At 45.4% G+C, this 19,573-nt stretch overlaps 1 long non-coding RNA gene across 1 annotated transcript in view; it reads right to left on the reverse strand.

The window, feature by feature from the left end:
- LOC146812116 (uncharacterized) overlaps positions 1-13,588 on the reverse strand; it is a 55,073-nt gene extending 41,485 nt beyond the window's left edge. The window contains exon 1 of the long non-coding RNA XR_014965867.1: positions 13,434-13,588. This is a non-coding gene — a long non-coding RNA (uncharacterized LOC146812116). The remainder of the gene's footprint in view (positions 1-13,433) is intronic.
- Between the last annotated feature and the right edge of the window lie 5,985 nt (positions 13,589-19,573).

Genomic DNA, 19,573 nt, shown 5'->3' on the forward strand with positions numbered 1-19,573 from the left:
GCCCCTTTAATAGAAAGGACACATTTTTTTAATACATGATTTTGATTTATAAATGCAAACACATGGATGGGGGGCTACACTCCCTTGCAGGCGACCATCCCTGCATGCATAGCCATTTAGACCACTTTGTGACTCTCAATGAATGGGCAATTTGTGATGCAGTCTCTTTGTGTATAGATTGCACTGCACATTACAGCCAAGTTCGCAAGCCAGTCAGTATGCAGTCTGCAATTCTCGGTTAGCAAACAAGGATTAGTACATCAGGCCCAAAGATGGTTACAGTGGCTAGTTACTACAACCACCATCCATGATGATGTTTACTATCTTGCTGAAATGATGATTGGAGTTAGCATAAAAAAGAAAATCACATATTGTGGTGTAAGTATGTGTAAGTCCTCTGAAAAATGTTGTTAATTTGGGCTGCCCTCTGTTTGCACGTATCTGGGCAGCTCTGTGAGCATTTCAGTCACTGAGCTTGATGAACATTCGACCTCAATGAGGGTTCTTCCATTGTAAGTGACCTTGAGACATCAAAGCTACGTTTCGATGTTGGGTGGCATCCAAATTCATGAGGGTGTTCATTGCAACCTCTATCGAAGCTAAGCAAGACTGACAGTGGTGAACGTGCATTTGTGGCTAGGTGCACAGACCTCTAAGCATTGTACCCCAAGGGCAAAAGGGCTACCAACGATCTAACTCTTTGTAAAGTGTTGGAAAAGATGAGGTCTTCAACACAGGTAAGGGTTCAAGAGAACGTATTTATTGAAGGATTAGATCCTCACAAAGAGCGGTGCTAGCGTGTGGCATTATATAGCCTGCAACTACTTCAACTGCCATAGCCAACCAACCTCCCTAGAACCATGGTCCCATCAGTCTGTGTTCTATGTTCAACCCCAGACCAACATTCTACCTTTTCTACCTACCTATCTGTAGTGACAAAGCCACAAACAGGATGAGGTTTAGCAGGTTTATTCGGTAGCTACATGGTTGTGGAGCCAGCAACGACAGGGTCTCCACCAGACTCAGCGCAGCTCAGCTCCAACTGTGAGCTGTTCAATAACATTCCACCACACTTAGAAACAGGGAGGATTCCAACCATACAAGCTGCTGACATTGAGAACAATCTATAACAATCATAGACAAAGTACATTACTACATTACTACACACCTTCCCTTCTCCCCACAAACAGAGAGAAGGGGAAGACGGAGAAAACCCAACAAAAAATGAAAAAAAAACAACAACAAAAATGAAATGTATAAGCTGAATCTACCTGAACCTAGCAGGTTTGACACATGACCTGACACTCCTTCTAGCGTTCAACTGATGAGGAGCCATGCAAGTTTCAGTACATTACTGCATCCAGAGACACTGAAATTCTGAACAACAATGGTCACTTTAGACAAATTCCACCAATGCCCTTCTTCAACTTGTACAGCATTTCCCAACAATTTCACAACTTTGACAGGCTTACCATATTTGCTTTCACCCTTTTTCACATGTACAGAGGACTTTATTTTGACCATATCTCCAATATTTAAAAAATACATCTTAACTCCTTTCTTGGCATCAAACCACTCCTTCTGTTTGTTTTGGGCCACAAGCATGTTCTCTTTCACAATGTACATCAACTTTGTGACATCAGAATCAGATTTCAACCACCCTGACATCCACCCAGCCTTAAAGTGGTGTTCGCCTTCCTACCCCTCATAAGTTCAAACAGTGATATTTTAGTGGAAGAATGAGGTGTGGTCCTGTAGAACCAAATCATGCTGCTTAGCGCTTGACTCACATCATGATTACCAGCTTTGGCCCACTTGACACACTCCCCTACTACAAGATGTATTCTCTCGACAAGGCCGTTGGTTTGATGATGATATAGAGAACTCTTCAAATGTCTTACTCCAGAAGACTCCATAAAGGACTCAAACTCACTGCTCACAAGTCCACATCCTCTTCTCTTTGTTTTCTTTGAAAATATTTGTGTCTGAGTACCATGAGACTGGGCTGTTTATCAACCTATTCTTAATTTTGCATAAAGAACAATTGATGGACAGGATGTAGAACAATGTCATATATTCACCCCAGTACAGAGATCTGAGCCTAAATCCATCATTTTTTGCTCACCATGCCATTCCAGTTTGGACCCAGCCATATGCAAATCAGTCTTGACCCTGCGCCCCAATTGGAACAGTCCAGCCCGGACTGCCATGCACGGTCCTCCCTGGACTGGAAACAAGCATCCTAGGACCGGTTTCGGAGGTTCACCCCTCATCAGCCAGGATAACTTGACTCCAGTGGCATGGAGAGCACGGGACCCACGTCTGGGCATACCCGTCTCACTCGGGGTGACTAAGACAAAAAGAACAATTGATGGACAAAATGTCGAACAATGTCATACATTCACCCCAGTACAGAGATCTGGGCCTAAATCCATCCTTTTTTGCTCACCATGCCATTCCAGTTTGGACCCAGCCATATGCAAATCAGTCTTGACCCTGCACCCAATGGGAACAGTCCAGCCTGAACTGCCAGGCCCGGTCCGCCCTGGACTGAAAACAAACATCCTAGGCCCGGTTTCGGGGTTTCCACCCTCAAAAGCCAGGATAGCTTGACTCCTGTGGCATGGAGAGCACGGGACCCACGTCTGGGCAATCCCATCCCACTCGGGGTAACAAATGTAAACAGAACAATTGATGGACAGAATGTAGAACAATGTCATACATTAACCCCAGTACAGAGATCTGGGCCTAAATCCATTGTTTTTTTACTCACTATGCCATTCCAGTTTGGATACAGCCATATGCAAATCAGTCTTGACCCTGCGCCCAATGGAAATAGTCCAGCCCAAACTGCCAGGCCCGGTCCTCGCTGGACTGGAAACAAGCATCCTAGGACCGGTTTTGGGGTTTCACCCCTCATCAGCCAGGAAAGCTTGACTCCAGTGGCATGGAGAGCACAGGACCCACATCTGGGCATACCCGTCCCACTCGGGGTGACAAATGCAAAAAGAACAATTGATGGACAGAATGTAGAACAATGTCATACATTCACCCCAGTACAGAGATCTGGGCCTAAATCCATTGTTTTTTTGCTCACCATGCCAACCCAGATCTGTGACTGAGGGTGAGTGTCTGAAAAGTTTAAGCGCTCCATCCATCATCTCCTTGTGTTTGCTTTGTTCGCCCTATGTTGGAAGGGTATGCCCAGACGTGTGTCCCCTGCTCACTTTGCCAGTGTATTCAAGCTAGCCTGGCTGATGAAGGGTGTTACTCCGAAACAGGGCCAGGATGCTTGTTTCCGGTTCAGGGAAGACCTGACTTGGCAGTTTGGGCTGCACTCTTCCCATGAGGCACATGGTCAAGACTGATTTGCATATAGCTGGATCTGAACTGAGGTGGCGAAGTGAACTAAAGAATGATGATGGATGCAACCCAGATCTTTGACTGGGGGTGAGTGTCTGAAAAGTTTCAGCGCTCCGTCCATCGTATCCTTGTGTTTGCTTTTTTCATCCTAAGTTGGCAGGGTACGCCAAGACGTGGATCCCTTGCTCACTTTGCCACTGGAATCAAGCTAGCCTAGCTGATGAGGGGTGTTTACCTCGAAACCGGGCCAGGATGCAAGTTTCCTGTTCTGGGAAGACCTGACTTGGCAGTTCGGGCTGGACTATTCCCATGAGGCACAGGGTCAAGACTGATTTGCATAAAGCTGGATCTGAACTGAGGGGGTGAAGTGAGCTAAATAATGATGATGGATTCAACCCAGATCTGTGACTGGGGGTGAGTGTCTGAAAAGTTTCATTGCTCTGTCCATCGTTTCTTTGTGTTTGCTTTGTTCGCCCTAAGCTGGCAGGATATGGCCAGACGTGGGTCCCCTGCTCACTTTGCCACTGGATTCAATCTAGCCTGGCTGATGAGTGGTGTTGCCCTGAAACCGGGCCAGGATGCTTGTTTCCGGTTCAGGGAAGATCTGACTTGGCAGTTCGGGCTGGACTCTTCCCATGAGGCATAGGGTCAAGACTGATTTGCATATAGCTGGATCTGAACTGAGGTCGTGAAGTGAGCTAAAGAATGTTGATGGATGCAACCCAGATCTTTGACTGGGGGTGAGTGTCTGAAAAGTTTCAGCGCTCCGTCCATCATATCCTTGTGTTTGCTTTTTTTGCCCTAAGTTGGCAGGGTACGCCCAGACGTGGGTCCCTTGCTCACTTTGCCACTGGAATCAAGCTAGCCTGCCTGATGAGGGGTGTTACACCGAAACTGGGCCAGGATGCTTGTTTCCTGGTCAGGGAAGACCTGACTTGGCAGTTCGGGCTGGACTCTTCCCATGAGGTACAGGGTCAAGACTGATTTGCATATAGCTGGATCTGAACTGAGGGGGTGAAGTAAGCTAAAGAATGATGATGGATTTAACCCAGATCTTTGACTGGGGTGAGTGTCTGAAAAGTTTCAGCGCTCCATCCATCATCTCCTTGTGTTTGCTTTGTTCGCCCTAAGTTGGCAGGGTATGCCCAGAAGTGGGTCCCCTGCTCACTTTGCCACTGGAATCTAGCAGCCTGGCTGATGAAGGGTGTTACCCCAAACCGTTCCCAGGATACTTGTTTCCGGTTCAGGGAAGACCTGACTTGGCAGTTCGGACTGGACTCTTCCCATGAGGCACTGGGTCAAGACTGATTTGCATGTAGCTGAATCTGAACTGAGGTGGCGAAGTGAGCTAAAGAACGTTGATGGATTCAACCCAGATCTGTGACTGGGGGTGAGTGTCTGAAAAGTTTCAGCGCTCTGTCCATCGTCTCCTTGTGTTTGGTTTCTTTGCCCTAAGTTTGCAGGGTATGCCCAGACGTGGGTCCCTTGCTCACTTTGCAACTGGAATCAAGCTAGCCTGGCTGATGAGGGGTGTTACCCCAAAACCGGGCCAGGATTCTTGTTTTCGGTTCAGGGAAGACCTGATTTGGTAGTTTGTGCTGGACTCTTCCCATGAGGCATAGGGTCAAGAATGATTTGCATATAGCTGGATCTGAACTGAGGGGGCGAAGTGAGCTAAAGAATGATGATGGATGCAACCCAGAACTTTGACTGGGGGTGAGTGTCTGAAAAGTTTCAGCGCTCCGTCCATCGTATCCTTTTTGTTAGAACTGGGGGTCTCTAGTTGGCCGAGGTAGGTACCTTTGACCAAATAGGGACCCTTGCTTCTAGTCAGGGTAAGGGGGTACACTCCTAAAATAACCCCTGCTCACCCCCTTGGTAGCTTGGCACGAGCAGACAGGCATTTCCCAGAGGCAGTGTGTAAGGCATTTGTGAACCTATACAGTAATACAGTGAAAACACTTCAAATGGACACCACACCAGTTTAGAAAAATAAGTAATCTTTACTAGACTTAACACAAGACCAAACGGCAACAATCCACAATACTGTACTCAAAAATAGTCTCTAAAATGGTAGAAAATAGCTTAGTTCAATGTAGATGGTAAATTCAACACTTTACTCTCAAAGTACCTTGGATGCGTCACGCAATACAAACAAAAGGGTCGCAGGAAAGGTGATGCATCGGTTCCTTGCTTCGGGGGAGGTGATGCGTCGGTGCCTTACTGCAGCGCAGGGGAGGTGATGCGTCGGTTCCTTACCGGAGAGGAGGTGATGCATCGGTTTCTTACTGTGATCCGGGGCGATGCGACAAGATGGCACCCCGATGCGATGCGACGATCTGGTGTGATACGAGAAAATGGTGTCTTGATGCGATGCAACAACGTTGGATGCGATGCGTGCACGTCCGACGGCCGTGCGGTGAACTCGGTAACTTCTGAGCCGCGACAGTCCCTGCGACACGCTTCTCTGGTGATGCGACGCCGACCTCTGCGGTGGCGACACGCTTCTCCGGTGATGCGACGTGCTTCGTCGGTGATGCGATGGGGAACAGCTGCAGCGGCGGCACGCTTCTCCTCGTTGCCTCATGCTTCCAGCTCCCAGCGACTCGCAGTCTTCTCAGAGGGCCCAAACAACACTAGGCACCTCTCTGGAGGCAGAATTCCACAACAAGGGAATTCAGGGGAGCTGGTGGTGAAGTCTTGTATCCCTGAGACTTCAGGCAGGAGGCAAGCACAGTTCAAGCCCTTGGAGATTCTTCTTCAAGATTGCAAAAGTACACACAAAGTTCCTTTTCTCCTTTCCTTGGCAATAAAGTAACCACTGCAGGCCAAACCCAACAGCACAGCACAGGGGCAGTCTCCTCCTTCAGCTTCCTTGATTCTTCTCCTTGGCAAAGGGTCATCTTGATTCCCAGAAATGATCTAAAGTCATGGGGTTCGGGTCCCCATATTTATACTACTAAATCCTTTGTCCTCTGAAGGCAGAGGGGCCTGTACCTAGTCCAAACCAGTTCTGTGCAGTCCTGGAGCACTTTGTTTACAGGACTCCTTCTTTCCTTTGACAGTGTGGGCCAGGGACATCAGACGCACCACAGGAGGTGGAGCCAGCATTGTGGAAGGCAGGCACAGCCCTATTCAGACCCAGGTGCCGACTCCTCCCACCACTTTACATGCAGATAGGTCTATTCAGCCCTGTGCTGACTCACCCTGTCTCCTGGAATCCCCCAGCCCCTGTCACTCACAAAACCAGACACACAATACACAAGCTAGCAGAGGCAGGCTGGATGGTTAAGTAAGAAAATACCTACTTTCTAAAAGTGGTATTTTCAAATACACAATGTTAAAACCAACTTCACTAAAAGATATATTTTATCATTCTGAGTTTAGGCATACTAAACTCGAATTTCTACCTAGTTCCCTGAGTCAGTTAGGATTATAAAATGTTATAATCAAACTGCCCATTCTGGCCTATGGGAACAGGTAGCCTTGCAATAGTGAAAAACAAAGTTGGCTGTAATTCACTATCAGGACATGTCACACACATCAGGGCATGCCCTACCTTTTACATACAATGCACCCTGGCCTTGGGCCTACCTTAGGGGTGGCTAATATGTAGAAAAGGGAAGGTTTAGGGACTGGCAAGTGGGTGCACTTGCCAAGTCGACATGGCAATCACAGACTGCACACAGGCTCCGCAATGGCAGGCCAGAGACACACTTTACAAGCTGCTTCTGTGGGTGGCACAACCAGTGCTGCAATCCCACCAGCAGCATTTGATTTACATGCCCTGGGCACACATGATGCACTGTACTAGGGTCTGACAAGTAAATCAAATAAACCAATCATGGAGTCACTAATCCAATGCAACACTTTACAATAGGGAGCACTTCCACTGTGGCGCTGAATAGCAGTGGCACAGTGCCCAAAGCATCTAGACCAGCAAATCACATAGCAAAAACACAGGAGGCAACAGCAAAAAATGGAAGGGAGACCCATGCCAATGGTGCCAGGTCTAACACTTGTGTTTGCTTTGTTCGCCCTAAGTTGGCAGGGTACGCCCAGACGTGGGTCCCTTGCTCACTTTTCCACTGGAATAAAGCTAGCCTGGCTGATGAGGGGTGTTACCCCGAAACCGGCCCAGGATGCTTGTTTCTGGTTCAGGGAAGACCTGACTTTCCATTTCGGGCTGGACTCTTCCCATGAGGCACAGGGTCAAGACTGATTTGCATATAGCTGGATCTGAACTGAGGTGGGGAAGTGAGCTAAAGAATGATGATGGATTCAACCCAGATCTGTGACTCTGGGTGAGTGTCTGAAACGTTTCAGTGCTCCATCTATCGTCTCCTTGTGTTTGCTTTGCTTGCCCTAAGTTTGCAGGGTGTGCCCAGGTGTGGGTACCTTGCTCACTTTACCACTGGATTCAAGCTAGCCTGACTGATGAGGGGTGTCACCCCTAAACCAGTCCCAGAATGCTTGTTTCTGGTTCAAGGAAGACCTGACTTGGCAGTTCGGGCTGGACTGTTCCCATGAGGCACAGGGTCAAGGCTGATTTCCATATAACTGGATCTGAACTGAGGTGGCAAAGTGAGCTAAAGAATGATGATGGATTCAACTCAGATCTGTGACTGGGGGTGAGTGTTGGAAAAGTTTCAACGCTTCATCCATCGTCTCCTTGTGTTCGCTTTGTTCGAACTAAGTTGGCAGGGTATGCCCAGACATGGGTCCCTTGCTCACTGTGCCACTGGATTCAAGCTAGCCTGGCTGATGAGGGGTGTTACCCCGAAACCGGTCCCAGGATACTTTTTTCCAGTTCAGGGAAGACCTGACTTGGCAGTTCGGGCTGGACTCTTCCCATGAGGCACAGGGTCAAGACTGATTTGCATATAGCTGGATCTGAACTGAGGTGGCGAAGTGAGCTAAAGAATGATGATGGATTCAACCCAGATCTGTGACTGGGGGTGAGTGTCTGAAAAGTGGCAGCGCTCTGTCCATCGTCTCCTTGTGTTTGCTTTGTTCGCCCTAACTTGGCAGGGTATGTCCAGACGTGGGTCCCTTGCTCACTTCGCCACTGGATTCAAGCTATCCTGGCTGATGAGGGGTGTTACCCAGAAACAGGTCCCAGGATGCTTGTTTCCGGTTCAGGGAAGACCTGACTTGGCAGTTCGTGCTGGACTATTCCCATGAGGCACAGGGTCAAGACTGATTTGCATATAGCTGGATCTGAACTGAGGTGGCGAAGTGAGCTAAAGAATGATGATGGATGCAACCCAGATCTTTGACTGGGGGGCACAAAACAAGAAAAAGAAAAGAACTGTACCTCAGATGATAGATCTTTTATGATTGGATGAATCCAAAGTGAAGCGATAGCAGTAGAATACCAGAGAGGTAAACAAAAAACAATCATACCTCTGACTGTGGGATGAATGGTTCTAAAACATCGTATAGGTGAAATGGTCGTGAACAATGTAGTAAGATGCATGCACCAGCTTTTTGTGCCAAAATTAGACATGCATATCGTCGTAGACGTAGAACAACTAGGAAATGCTGGAAATAGATGCAAGTTGTCCCAAACTGTTGAGATGGCCGCCAACGTGAGGACGTTACGTGAGACGTGACGAACTTGGTTGTGATTGAAATAGGTGCAGGTTGTCCAAAACTGTTCAGATGGCCGCCAACTTGAGGATGTTACATGACGTGACAATCCTTGAGGAAAGTGCAGGTGCACATCGGCTGTTTCTATGATGCTTTTGCAGGGAGTGTTGCCACGGGGCTTCGTGCAAGCTGCAACAATGCTGAAAGGTAAGCTTGTGTAGAGTGTGTGCGAGAGGGCTGTTGTGGTATTTTGAAAAAACGTGGTGGGTGAGCAATATTTTTCATCGGGAACTTAAGCAAAGAAAAAAAACACACTCACAGCGGTGTTTGGCTGAGTGCGAGAAAAGTAAAATGACACAAACAGCAGTTTTCAGCTGAGTGCAAGAAGCATAAACGTTTTGGGCTGAGTAAAAGTCACACACGCAGTGGTTTTCGGATGAACTCGATAAAAGTGAAGACATGCACCATACCGTATTGGTAGTGTCAAGAGGTGTCCAAAAACAGGGTGTAGGGGTGTTCCCTTGTGACAGGGAAAATCTGTGAAGGAATCTTCTGCACGCAGAGGTATCACCATGTAGCTAAAATCGTCACCAAACTTCTGGACGAAGCCGCAAACAGGATGAGGTTTAACAGGTTTATTCGGTAGCTGCATGGTTGTGGAGCCAGCAATGACAGGGACTCCACCAGGCTCAGCGCAGCTCAGCTACAACTGTGAGCTGTTCAATAACATTCTACAACACTTAGCAACAGGGAGGATTCCAACCATACAAGCTGCTAACATAGAGAACAATCTATAACAATCATAGACAAAGTACATTACTACATTACTACACTATCTCAATCCCACACAAAGCTTTGTTCAGCCCCGTCATAATTGGGGTCTTTGCCTTCATCATATCTGGTAAATGATAAAGGGTACTTGTGGTGAATGTTTAGTGCTGTGTTTGAATGACTGGTGGCTGCTGCACAGGCTCATTCTACATGACCTGTTTCAGCTTAAACCAGTCTTAAAAGATTTCCTGCAGATTTGGGCTATAACAATATTTGTCCTGCCGTGAGTGCTACCTCAGAATGGGAGAATCATCTGGGCATCCAAATGGTGCCACTTCCATAATTGGTCAGGCTCTTTCACCAGAGCAAGATATGTGCTGGCATGGTAAGCAAGATTATGACCTCTGAGCCAAGCCATTTCCTTCATACAACATGGAGCTGCCTCTGTCCCAACCCTCTCTTTAGCCTTGGTATACCTGTGAGTTGCTTTCCACCTCAGTTGGTCTGGAGAAATCTGGACTTTGATCAATGTCCTGCAGTTCATTTCTTTGGTTGGGGGAAGTCACCCTGATTCTGCGACCAGTAAAATCAGCTTCCTTGTTCTTCAGGCACAGTAGATATCACTGAATGAGGCTCAGGTCCACTGCCCATTTGTCCAGGCCAGTAGAGGCTGGTCACTGGACTTTCTAGTGCTCTGACCTATGACTACTTTTGCCACTGGAAAATCGTGACAGTGACTGGCAGTTCCTAAGATACAATTACCAACCCCTAAAGAACCACCTAAGGAACACAATTTGGGTCATATTTATCAACTCTTTGCACTAGGTTTGTGTCATAAAAGTGACTCAGACCTTAGAAAAAAATGAAGATTTGGGGACTTTCAAATGCAACATGTTTTACATTGGAAAGTAGCACCAAAGTAATATAAATTAGTGGGTTGCACTACTTTGTACTGTTTTATGCTAGTTCGCTCAAAGAGGTGAATTGTGAGTAAATACATATTTAAAAAGGGGCAGGTGTCCCACTGGTGATACATAGGTATCCCCACGCACTGCCAGATGAAAATCCATATCTGCTAACATTGGTAGATCAGAGGTATAGTCAGTTTGTGCAGTGGTGGCTGGTGACATTTGAAAGTGGTGGGGCGTAAAATTATTGCCGTACTGCACCGCGGCGAGCGAGCGCAGCGAGCGAGTTCGAACAACCTACGGGTGGTTTGGGGGATCTCCCCCGAGAAAATTTTGAAAAAGAGAGTGGTTAAATGGTGCATTTTCAAGCAAATTTGAGGAAGCAGGAAAGTTAATAGAGCAATACGAGCTCTTAGAATATCTGCCCCCATCCATGACTTTCTGAACCATGACAGCTTGTTTCAAATCTGCCTGCACCCACTGCTTGGTTAAGTAGGCAGCTGTCACAATCCCATGTGCAGTCATATTTTTTTTCATTTCCCAAAGTTATGGCATATCGTTGGGAAATGAAAAAAAATATGACTGCTCTGCTATGGTAAATTGATAAAAATTCCACACAATAAAAACAACAGAATACGCGATCAAGCCTAGCTAACAAGCAGATGTTTCTAGATTGCATTACGTCTGAGAAACAAGGCACAGCAGGAGAACTTTGACCTTCCAAAACAAAATGTTATGAATTTAGGTAATCATTTGCCTTTGTGACTAGCATACACGGTACATTGCAAGAGTTAACAAAGCGCTGGGCAAAAAGAGCCTCAAGGCGCACACATCCGTCCAACATCTTAAAAGGTAAAGGTTTATCATTTAAAGCAGAATGCAGCGAATAAAATGACATTTTAACATCTAACATGCAGTTCTAGGTACCTGTCAGTGCACTGCCCAATGTACTTTACTGATTTCCACGCAAACCACTAAGATATATTGCTCTGTTCAAACTCACCCCCCATGTTATCGCAACAGCAGAAATCTCTGGCAAGCCACAAACAAATGTATTCTCAGCACAGCAGCTCTTCAGGTAGAAGCATAAAATAGCACTATATTTTTAACATTTCGACAGTCTAAAACCTTATATAAAAAGTAATAATATACGTTAGGTTGAGAAAGAGATGCATGAGGGTGCAAGGGGTGGAGGGACTGAGGGTTGTCACCCGGAGCGACTAGTGATGCACGCTAAGTCACTCAAGTTCTCACCGCCAACTGTGTTATGGGAGAATATGTTATTATTACAGGGAGGGGCTGTGCTTTTTGATTTGGGAAGTTCTTTTTTTGCGCCTTTAAATCATTTGGACAGCAGTAGATGAGAAAGGCAGAAGGGTGTCTGCACACAAGCTTTTCAATAATTTCTATCCAGGACAGTATCATTTTTTCCCATATGTGAGATTGTGATATTACCTTTACCTGCTTGTGAAGAGATGCTCGACTTTGAGCTATAACTGTACATAAGATAATGTAGCTTTCACTAAGGGCTTTTTATGTTTGTGTAGTAATATTATTGTACCTTTACTAGACCATCGAAGTTGTTGTGTATCGGAGAGTGTACTACAGTGCCTTTGAAAGATAATCCCCATAGGTAATGCACAGAAAGGTTTAATGACGCAAACTCCTTGTTCTTTTGCGCTGACACATGCAAACACTGTAATAGACCCTAACTGCGTGTTCCTCCTCCTATCACCAGATTACATTAGCAACCCTTGACTTCATCAGTCCGACGCAAAACGTGTCATGTCTGCTCTCCACTTCACATTTACAACTGACCTGTCCTCTGCATTTTGACAAAGCAGCAATAATTCAAAAACACAAAGGCACACAGATTTTGCCAGAAGTAACATAAACATTCACACCAGTTAATAGCCCCTTTACCAGTCAGTCAGGTCCTACGTGTATGCCGTTTTGACAGTATAGGCTGCGCTGCATTGGTAAATGGAAACACAGTGAACGCTATGCTTACCCACTTCACCTTTGGAATGTAATACAATTATTTCTTGCAGGCTTTTTGCAGCCTGATTACAGACACTAGACAGGGAATGAAAACGTAGTTGAAAATGATTGACGAGACACCACAGATATAAAGAAGTGACGTTCATTTCACGTATATCGGACTTCACTGGAGACAGATAATCACAAAAGCAGTCCGAACAAAGAAAATCAGTGTTGCCTGTGGTTGCAGTCAGCTAAATGATGATTGCATTTTTACCCTAATGTTTAAATTTCACTGAAATTAGATTACGTATTTGTGATTTTCCTTGTTTGCATTTATGGCTCTGTACTTGAGCCCCGCCCCCTCTCACCGCTTGAGCATCACCTAACTGAATATCTACCTCAATTTAAATGAACACACCAGGACAGGTTTCTTTGCTGAACAAGAGGCGTCCAACCTGCATCCCGGAGCGCCCTCCACCATATTACTGCTGCCCTCCAACTAATGAAGTGTTTAAGGGTGGGGGTGAACTATGCCCATAGTTTTAGCATATTATGTTTGTGAGGGATTGGTGATGGGGCAGGGGCGTGTGGAAGGTGGGAGGTACTACATTCGAAAAAGCTTTCTGGATATAAACCGATTTAAGCAGTTGTTACTGAGTCGCGTGTTTCTCGCCAGTGCTGGTGCTTTCTCATTGTGCGGTCCTGTTTTAAAGGGGGTCAGTCTTCCTCGTTGCCTGTATGCTCGAGGGAGGAAGGGGGGGGGGAATCACGGAGGGGGGGGGGGGGATTAAACAATTTAAAGACAGTAAAAATTACCTGAGTGCCTGGTACCGCCTCCGCTGCTGGCCGGTCACGACTCACGCTGTACTGGTCGGCGTGTTCCTGCTGCAGGAACCGGAAGCAGCCAGCTTCCCTCCCTACGCAAGCCAATCGTCGTGATTGTAGGCGCAGGAGGAAAGCGCCCCAGCCGGGACATTTTATCTGGATAGAGAACAATGGAGCGTGGGCGGTCCTGCTCGAGGGCAGGGGGGAGTGGCTTGTCCACTGTTGTGGGTACTGATCGTTTGGTCAGCCCTGGAGCCGGCCAAACGATCAGTACCCACAACAGTGGGTAAGCCACTCCCCCCCTGCCCTCGACCAAGACCGCCCACCCCCAACCAGGCACAGAGGCACTTCTGCTTTCACGCAATGCGAGAAGGCAGAAACATAATGGTAGTTTTTACCGTTTATTTTTCTGCCTTCTCGCACCGCGAGAAAGCAGTGGGGTGACGCCCCCACGCCCAAATGGGGGAGCCGCCACTGTGGTAGGGGTCTCTTCTACAAGGAAGAAAAAGGGCCACTAACCATTTTTCGAAATGTGATATACAGTAATAATCAGAGATCAGGGGGCACCTCAAACCTCAGTGCTCCAGAGCCACTGCACCTGCTGCACCAATGGAAGGTACACCCCTGTGTAGACTGGGATTTTCACCAAAATTGTCATGTGTAACATTGAAGAAAAGCTTTCTTATGTCAGAATTTTTCCAACTTTGCCTGTGTGGTGTATTGCACAGCACACATACAAAATAATAGGAGTGTTAAACTATGTGAAAGCGTAATATTTTGTACGGGAAGCAGTACCAACAGAGAGATAATTGGATCAACTAAACCAAACTATTGGTGCATTGTTAGATTCCCACAGGCAGAAGCGTTTTTTTCTGAACAAAATGTTCTATAATGTTTGAGAATTTGCGTTAAAGCATGAGATCTGATGCCATTTTCACACCAGGGGATGGCCTCCAGCATGTATTTCAGGATTCTGTTATAGTGTAAGTCTGTCACCAAAATTACTTCTATCAACAGGTCTATCAGGCTTTATCACTAGGAATTTTCAGATACTTTAGTATCAATAGAAAATTACCTATGTACCCTGAATTTTTGAGGGCAGCTGGAAGAGGAACAAGGAGGGTAGTCAGCCTGATATTATAAGAAGATACTAAGACTATATCTATTTTTCTACTGGGGACCATTGTCTAGTTTTCAGCTCCTTTGCTAAAAAAAATAAAAACTTAATTTGACCAAAAAACAAAGACCTGGTGCACAGACTGTTAGATATGGCATATTCATTATCTACTCCAAGCTATTTGAAGATTAAACAAGGAATGGCAAAACCAATGGGCGTCACCTATGAGAGGTATTGGCTTTTCAGTGCCTTTAGGCATAGTGTTCAGCAGCGCTAGGGCCGGACTGGCTGTAGTGGGCACCGGGCGTTTCCCCAGTGAGCCGGAGGGGTGGCGGTCCTATGTGGGATGCAAGGTGGAGAGGGAGGACACATGCAGGGCGGAGTAAAAATGGAGAGCAGGCGGGGTCAACATGGACAATGGAGGACATGGGGGGTAAAAGCACTGTCATGCGGTGTTTGCGTCATTTTTTTTTTACGTCAAGCCTGCAGGCAACGGATGTGTGCTGTTGCTTGCGACAATCTATTGTTTATAAAAAACACTCTTAAAATGGGGCTTTTAGCCTGCTCACAACTTACCATTGATGCTTTTAGACCGCCCTTTACTTACTATTGGTTTGCTTCATTGTCACTCTAATTTCCTTGCATCCTTTTGGTCAGTGCATAATTTTTACTTTGGTCTACTTTGCGCACTTCTCTGTTCGACAGCGCTCAAACCAAGTACAGTTTAATTGTCGCTTTATTGGTATCGTTCAGAAAAAGAAAGCAAATGCCCCTTAAACATTTGCATTCCCTGTTTATTATAAAACAAAGACACACTGTGCAAATACCAGAAATGACAAATCTCAGCCATGGGTTTCTGTGGTATAACAAACAACAAAGTTTAGTTTATTATTTAATAACTGCCAGATTTGGTTTGACTTTTTTAAAAATATATTAAAACATTGATACATTATTAAATATTTTCTTCCTAACTGACCTGTGCTGACAGTATCAATAGCTTAGGTTGCCCTAAACGAGACAACTTCCAGCGCGCACTACACAAACTGTCCCACCTCCAGATACTCACTGTCACTTCCATAATCAATTACACTTCCATCCTACTGTACCAAGATGACAGAGAGTCTTCCTTCAGACTTTGAAGTCATTATCCTTGGAGTAGGTATAAGAATTAACAACTTACAACTATGGGTGAGGGGCTTAAGGGTGTGGTGCTGTTTGACACCAAATAGCACAGACAGAAGCTGCTGTGACATGCAGGAGCTTCAAGTATCCTTAACCACATCCTGACAGTGCCTATCATATAGACAGGGAGTGAGTGTGTGTTTCCATATTTATTGTTTTACCCAGGGCACAAGTCCTAAAAAAAGAATTGGGGGGGACTAACCAAGTTAGGCATACGCATGTGACAGCATGGAGCACGACATCACAGAGCATTACTGTAGAAAGGATGGATTGTAGTCACGAGGTAAGTTCAAGTAGAAGTTTATTAGTAAGTTACAAGTTAGTTCAAGATGATGGCCCCACCAGGAGCAGCATGGTTGCTGCTCAGCCCACTCTCTCCAACTGTCACTCTCTCCAGCCCACTCTCTCCAACTGTCACTCTCTCCACGCAAGCAGGCACACCAACATTCCACTCTCTCTCTCATCAGGCATTCCAACATTCCACGCATCCATCACATTCATTCTGGCTGAGCAGCTAAGAGGGGAATGCACTTAAGGGAATTAAGGTACAACAATTACGTTGCATGTGGCATTACAGGAAGTCACATTGCAGGAAGTGGCATCACAACCCACGACCTCACAGGAAGTGACATCACAAAATGTGACTTCAGATCTTAATACCTCAGACATATGATTAGCAGTTCTATCACAAGTACATTTGAGCGCATTATGAGATTTAACAAGTGAGATTTTGCGTTGAGGTTGTGCCAAAAAAATGACACAACCCTGACACAAAATCTGGGCTTCAACTTATGCATTTATGTTTTTTAAAACTCTGCCACAAAAAAATTGGCATCAAGGAGAAAAGTGGTAGTAAATCTGTTCAGCTTAATTGGCTGCAAAATCTGCATTTTAAAATATCTTATTTAGTTAAGGTGCCCGCAGCAGAGATCTTTGTGTGGCCAGTAAATCTTAGTGAATAATAATAATGATAAGATAATTCTGGAGTTTGATGCATTTGCTGTAGAGATCTGTGCTTTGCCTATCCCCAGTTTCGAATCAAAGTAGAATAGAGGCTTAATTTGTCTCCTGCGAAGCACATCATGTAACAAGCAGATGACAGATTATTATTTTATGTGGATGGGTAAGTGGGTTACTGCTTTTAACCCAAAGATCCTTTTGTTACTTGCAGTTCATAAATTGTAACCCTACTAATATAGCACAATGAGCTATGAAGGGCATGTGACTACTACATTTTATAACCCTCACTGCCTTATGTAACACATCCTGTACATTGGTTTACACACATAATATTCATTGTCAATGTATAATGTTTATGTGTGATGTAAAGCACTCTGACATCCTGCATTGGGAGGAGTAGCACTATAAAAGAAATAAACACAACAGTGGCACTTAAATTGTTATTAGTGTAAATACTGGGACAGACCAACACATTTGACATTATTACAGTGCATGCATATCTCTTCTATACAGGAACTGAACAAAGTCAAAAGCATGCCTCTCTTAAGTACCTGTGAAGTGATAAGCTGTGTGCTTTTGTTTCCCTCTAGTGCTTTTAGGTGTGAGGCTCCATATAGCTCCCATTCAGGAAACTCAAACAAAAGGAGGCATGATGGCTTCTTAACTGCATCAGCCTTTGTTTTGGGCCAGCTGGAATTTTAAAATAGGAAAGCCTCCTTCCGCCTGTCTACACGTTGCTGCTCTGGACAAAAGCAGACACCATGTAGGAACTGCTGAAAGTGTCCAGGTGGCCCAAACCTACACCAGGACGAATTAAGCATACTTTTAGTGGGGCCCAATTTCTTGGCAGGGTGGACGGTGTCCACCCTGTGAAAATAGTGGATGGACGCCATCTACTCATGTGTACCTCTACCTCGTGCCCTGGTTCTGCCCCATGGAGTATCTTTGAAATAGTAGCCCTGATTCCCAGTGTGCGTTCTTAAATGGTCTTGCACACCCAGGTGGTAGTCAAGGGAGTCTTGAAGATACTAGTTCTGACTACAGTAATGCTGTATATCACTGGTTCCCTCCGACAAAGGTTTATTTCACCCCTTGTCCATTGCTTGTGGCATCGGAATCTTGGGTTTCAGATTAGTACTTTGGAAAAATATTAGTGTTCTATTTGTGAGTGCATGGGGTGCCATATTGTTGCAGTATATTTTAGTAGACTAATTGGGAAACAGTTGTGCGGTATGCTTCAGTGTGCAGCACTCTGCTGTTCTGCACACCACAATTAAATAATGCCCATAGGACAGCTTTGCGTAGTTTAACCAGAGTGCAGCCATTCAGTATGCCTGCAGTCGTACATGGCTGTGGAGTGGAATTGCTGTACCTCTTTCTGTGTGAGGTTGACAAGACAATGCTTTACCTCCTAAGTGAGTCTTATACAAAAAATAAACACTGCCAAAGCCAATAGGTTTCGCCTATGCAAGAGCTATTGTCTTTGTCAATGTGTATTAGCCACAATGTACAGCTGCACAGCTGCTGACAGCATGGCTGAATGTAATAAAAATAAAAGGTGCAATGACTCGGTCATCATTGACCACTTCATTTCACGTTTTATCCTTATTTTCAGCCATTCTGCACTCTCCAACATGGCTAAATGATACACTGAAAAAGACAATAGCTCTCGCATAGGTGAGACCTATTGGATTTGTTAGTGCATGTTTTTGTTATGGGGGAACATGGACAAAGAAGGAAGGAGGGAGGGCTGGGGTTGGCAAGCAACACGAACAACGTAAGGAGGGAGGGCACATGTGGCATGCAACATGGACATCAGACGGAGAGTGGGTTGATCGGGGCAAGCAACACGGAAAACAGAAAGAGGGAGGGCTGCATGGGCAAGCAACACAGACAATGGATGGAGGGAGGGCAAGTGGTGAAAAGCAACATGGGAAGTGGAAGGTGGGAGGGCGGGAGGAGCATAGAAGTGGAAGAGGTACACAAGGGAGACGACTGAAAAATACACACTCCCCTATACTGCTCAAGAACAAAGAACTTTGCATCTAAACAAATTGACAGTTTGTGTCCATGCTCTAAGGGAGGAAGAAACACAAAGAGGAAGGAAGCCTACAGTATCTGACAAATAAGAAATATGCAAATGAGAATGACAATAAAGCCAGCAAATGGTAAGCAAAGGGTGACCTCTAAGCCCAAGTTTGAAAAATAATATGTCTTGCAAGAGACAGCGCTTGTGCTGTCTCAGAGGAGACCTAAAAAGATCTATGCTGGTAATATAGACTTACGACATGGCTGAATAGTAATCATAACAAACATATTTTATACTATTGGCTATATAGCTACAAGGCATTTGCAAATAATGGATGCTTTTTTATAGGTGGACAACTCACCATAAATTCTCACAAGATTTGGCAGAATCTTTGGGGGGAAACCAATGACTGGGGCCTTGTTGAAAAATGCATCAGCAAAGTCTTTGACCTGTTGATTTGACAATATGTGAAAGCTGAACTATAGTGAACTAAGAGGCAAGTTACTTGTTATGTGCTCTCTTTGGGTGGCCTGGGTTTCTATTATACATGGACGACATTATTGTTTATTAAATTATACACAGGAGAAGGTTTCATTCAGCGCACAGCCAGAAGTCACAAAGTCAAGTATTTCAAGATCCTCTTATAGGTGATAATGAAGAAAAAGGAGGGAAAGTTAAATAAAACATTTGCCTAGTATCACACAAAGTGGGGAAGCCGGGATTGATCCCAGGTTGTCTGGTTTCACATTATGCAATTCAGCCAATAGATATGCATGCTTCATTTACCCTACACCCACCTTACAGGCCCAAGCACCACCATCGCCCCCTCCCCTCCCGCCACAC

This window comes from Triturus cristatus, chromosome 7 (assembly GCF_964204655.1).
Source record: "Triturus cristatus chromosome 7, aTriCri1.1, whole genome shotgun sequence".
Lineage (NCBI taxonomy): Eukaryota > Metazoa > Chordata > Amphibia > Caudata > Salamandridae > Triturus > Triturus cristatus.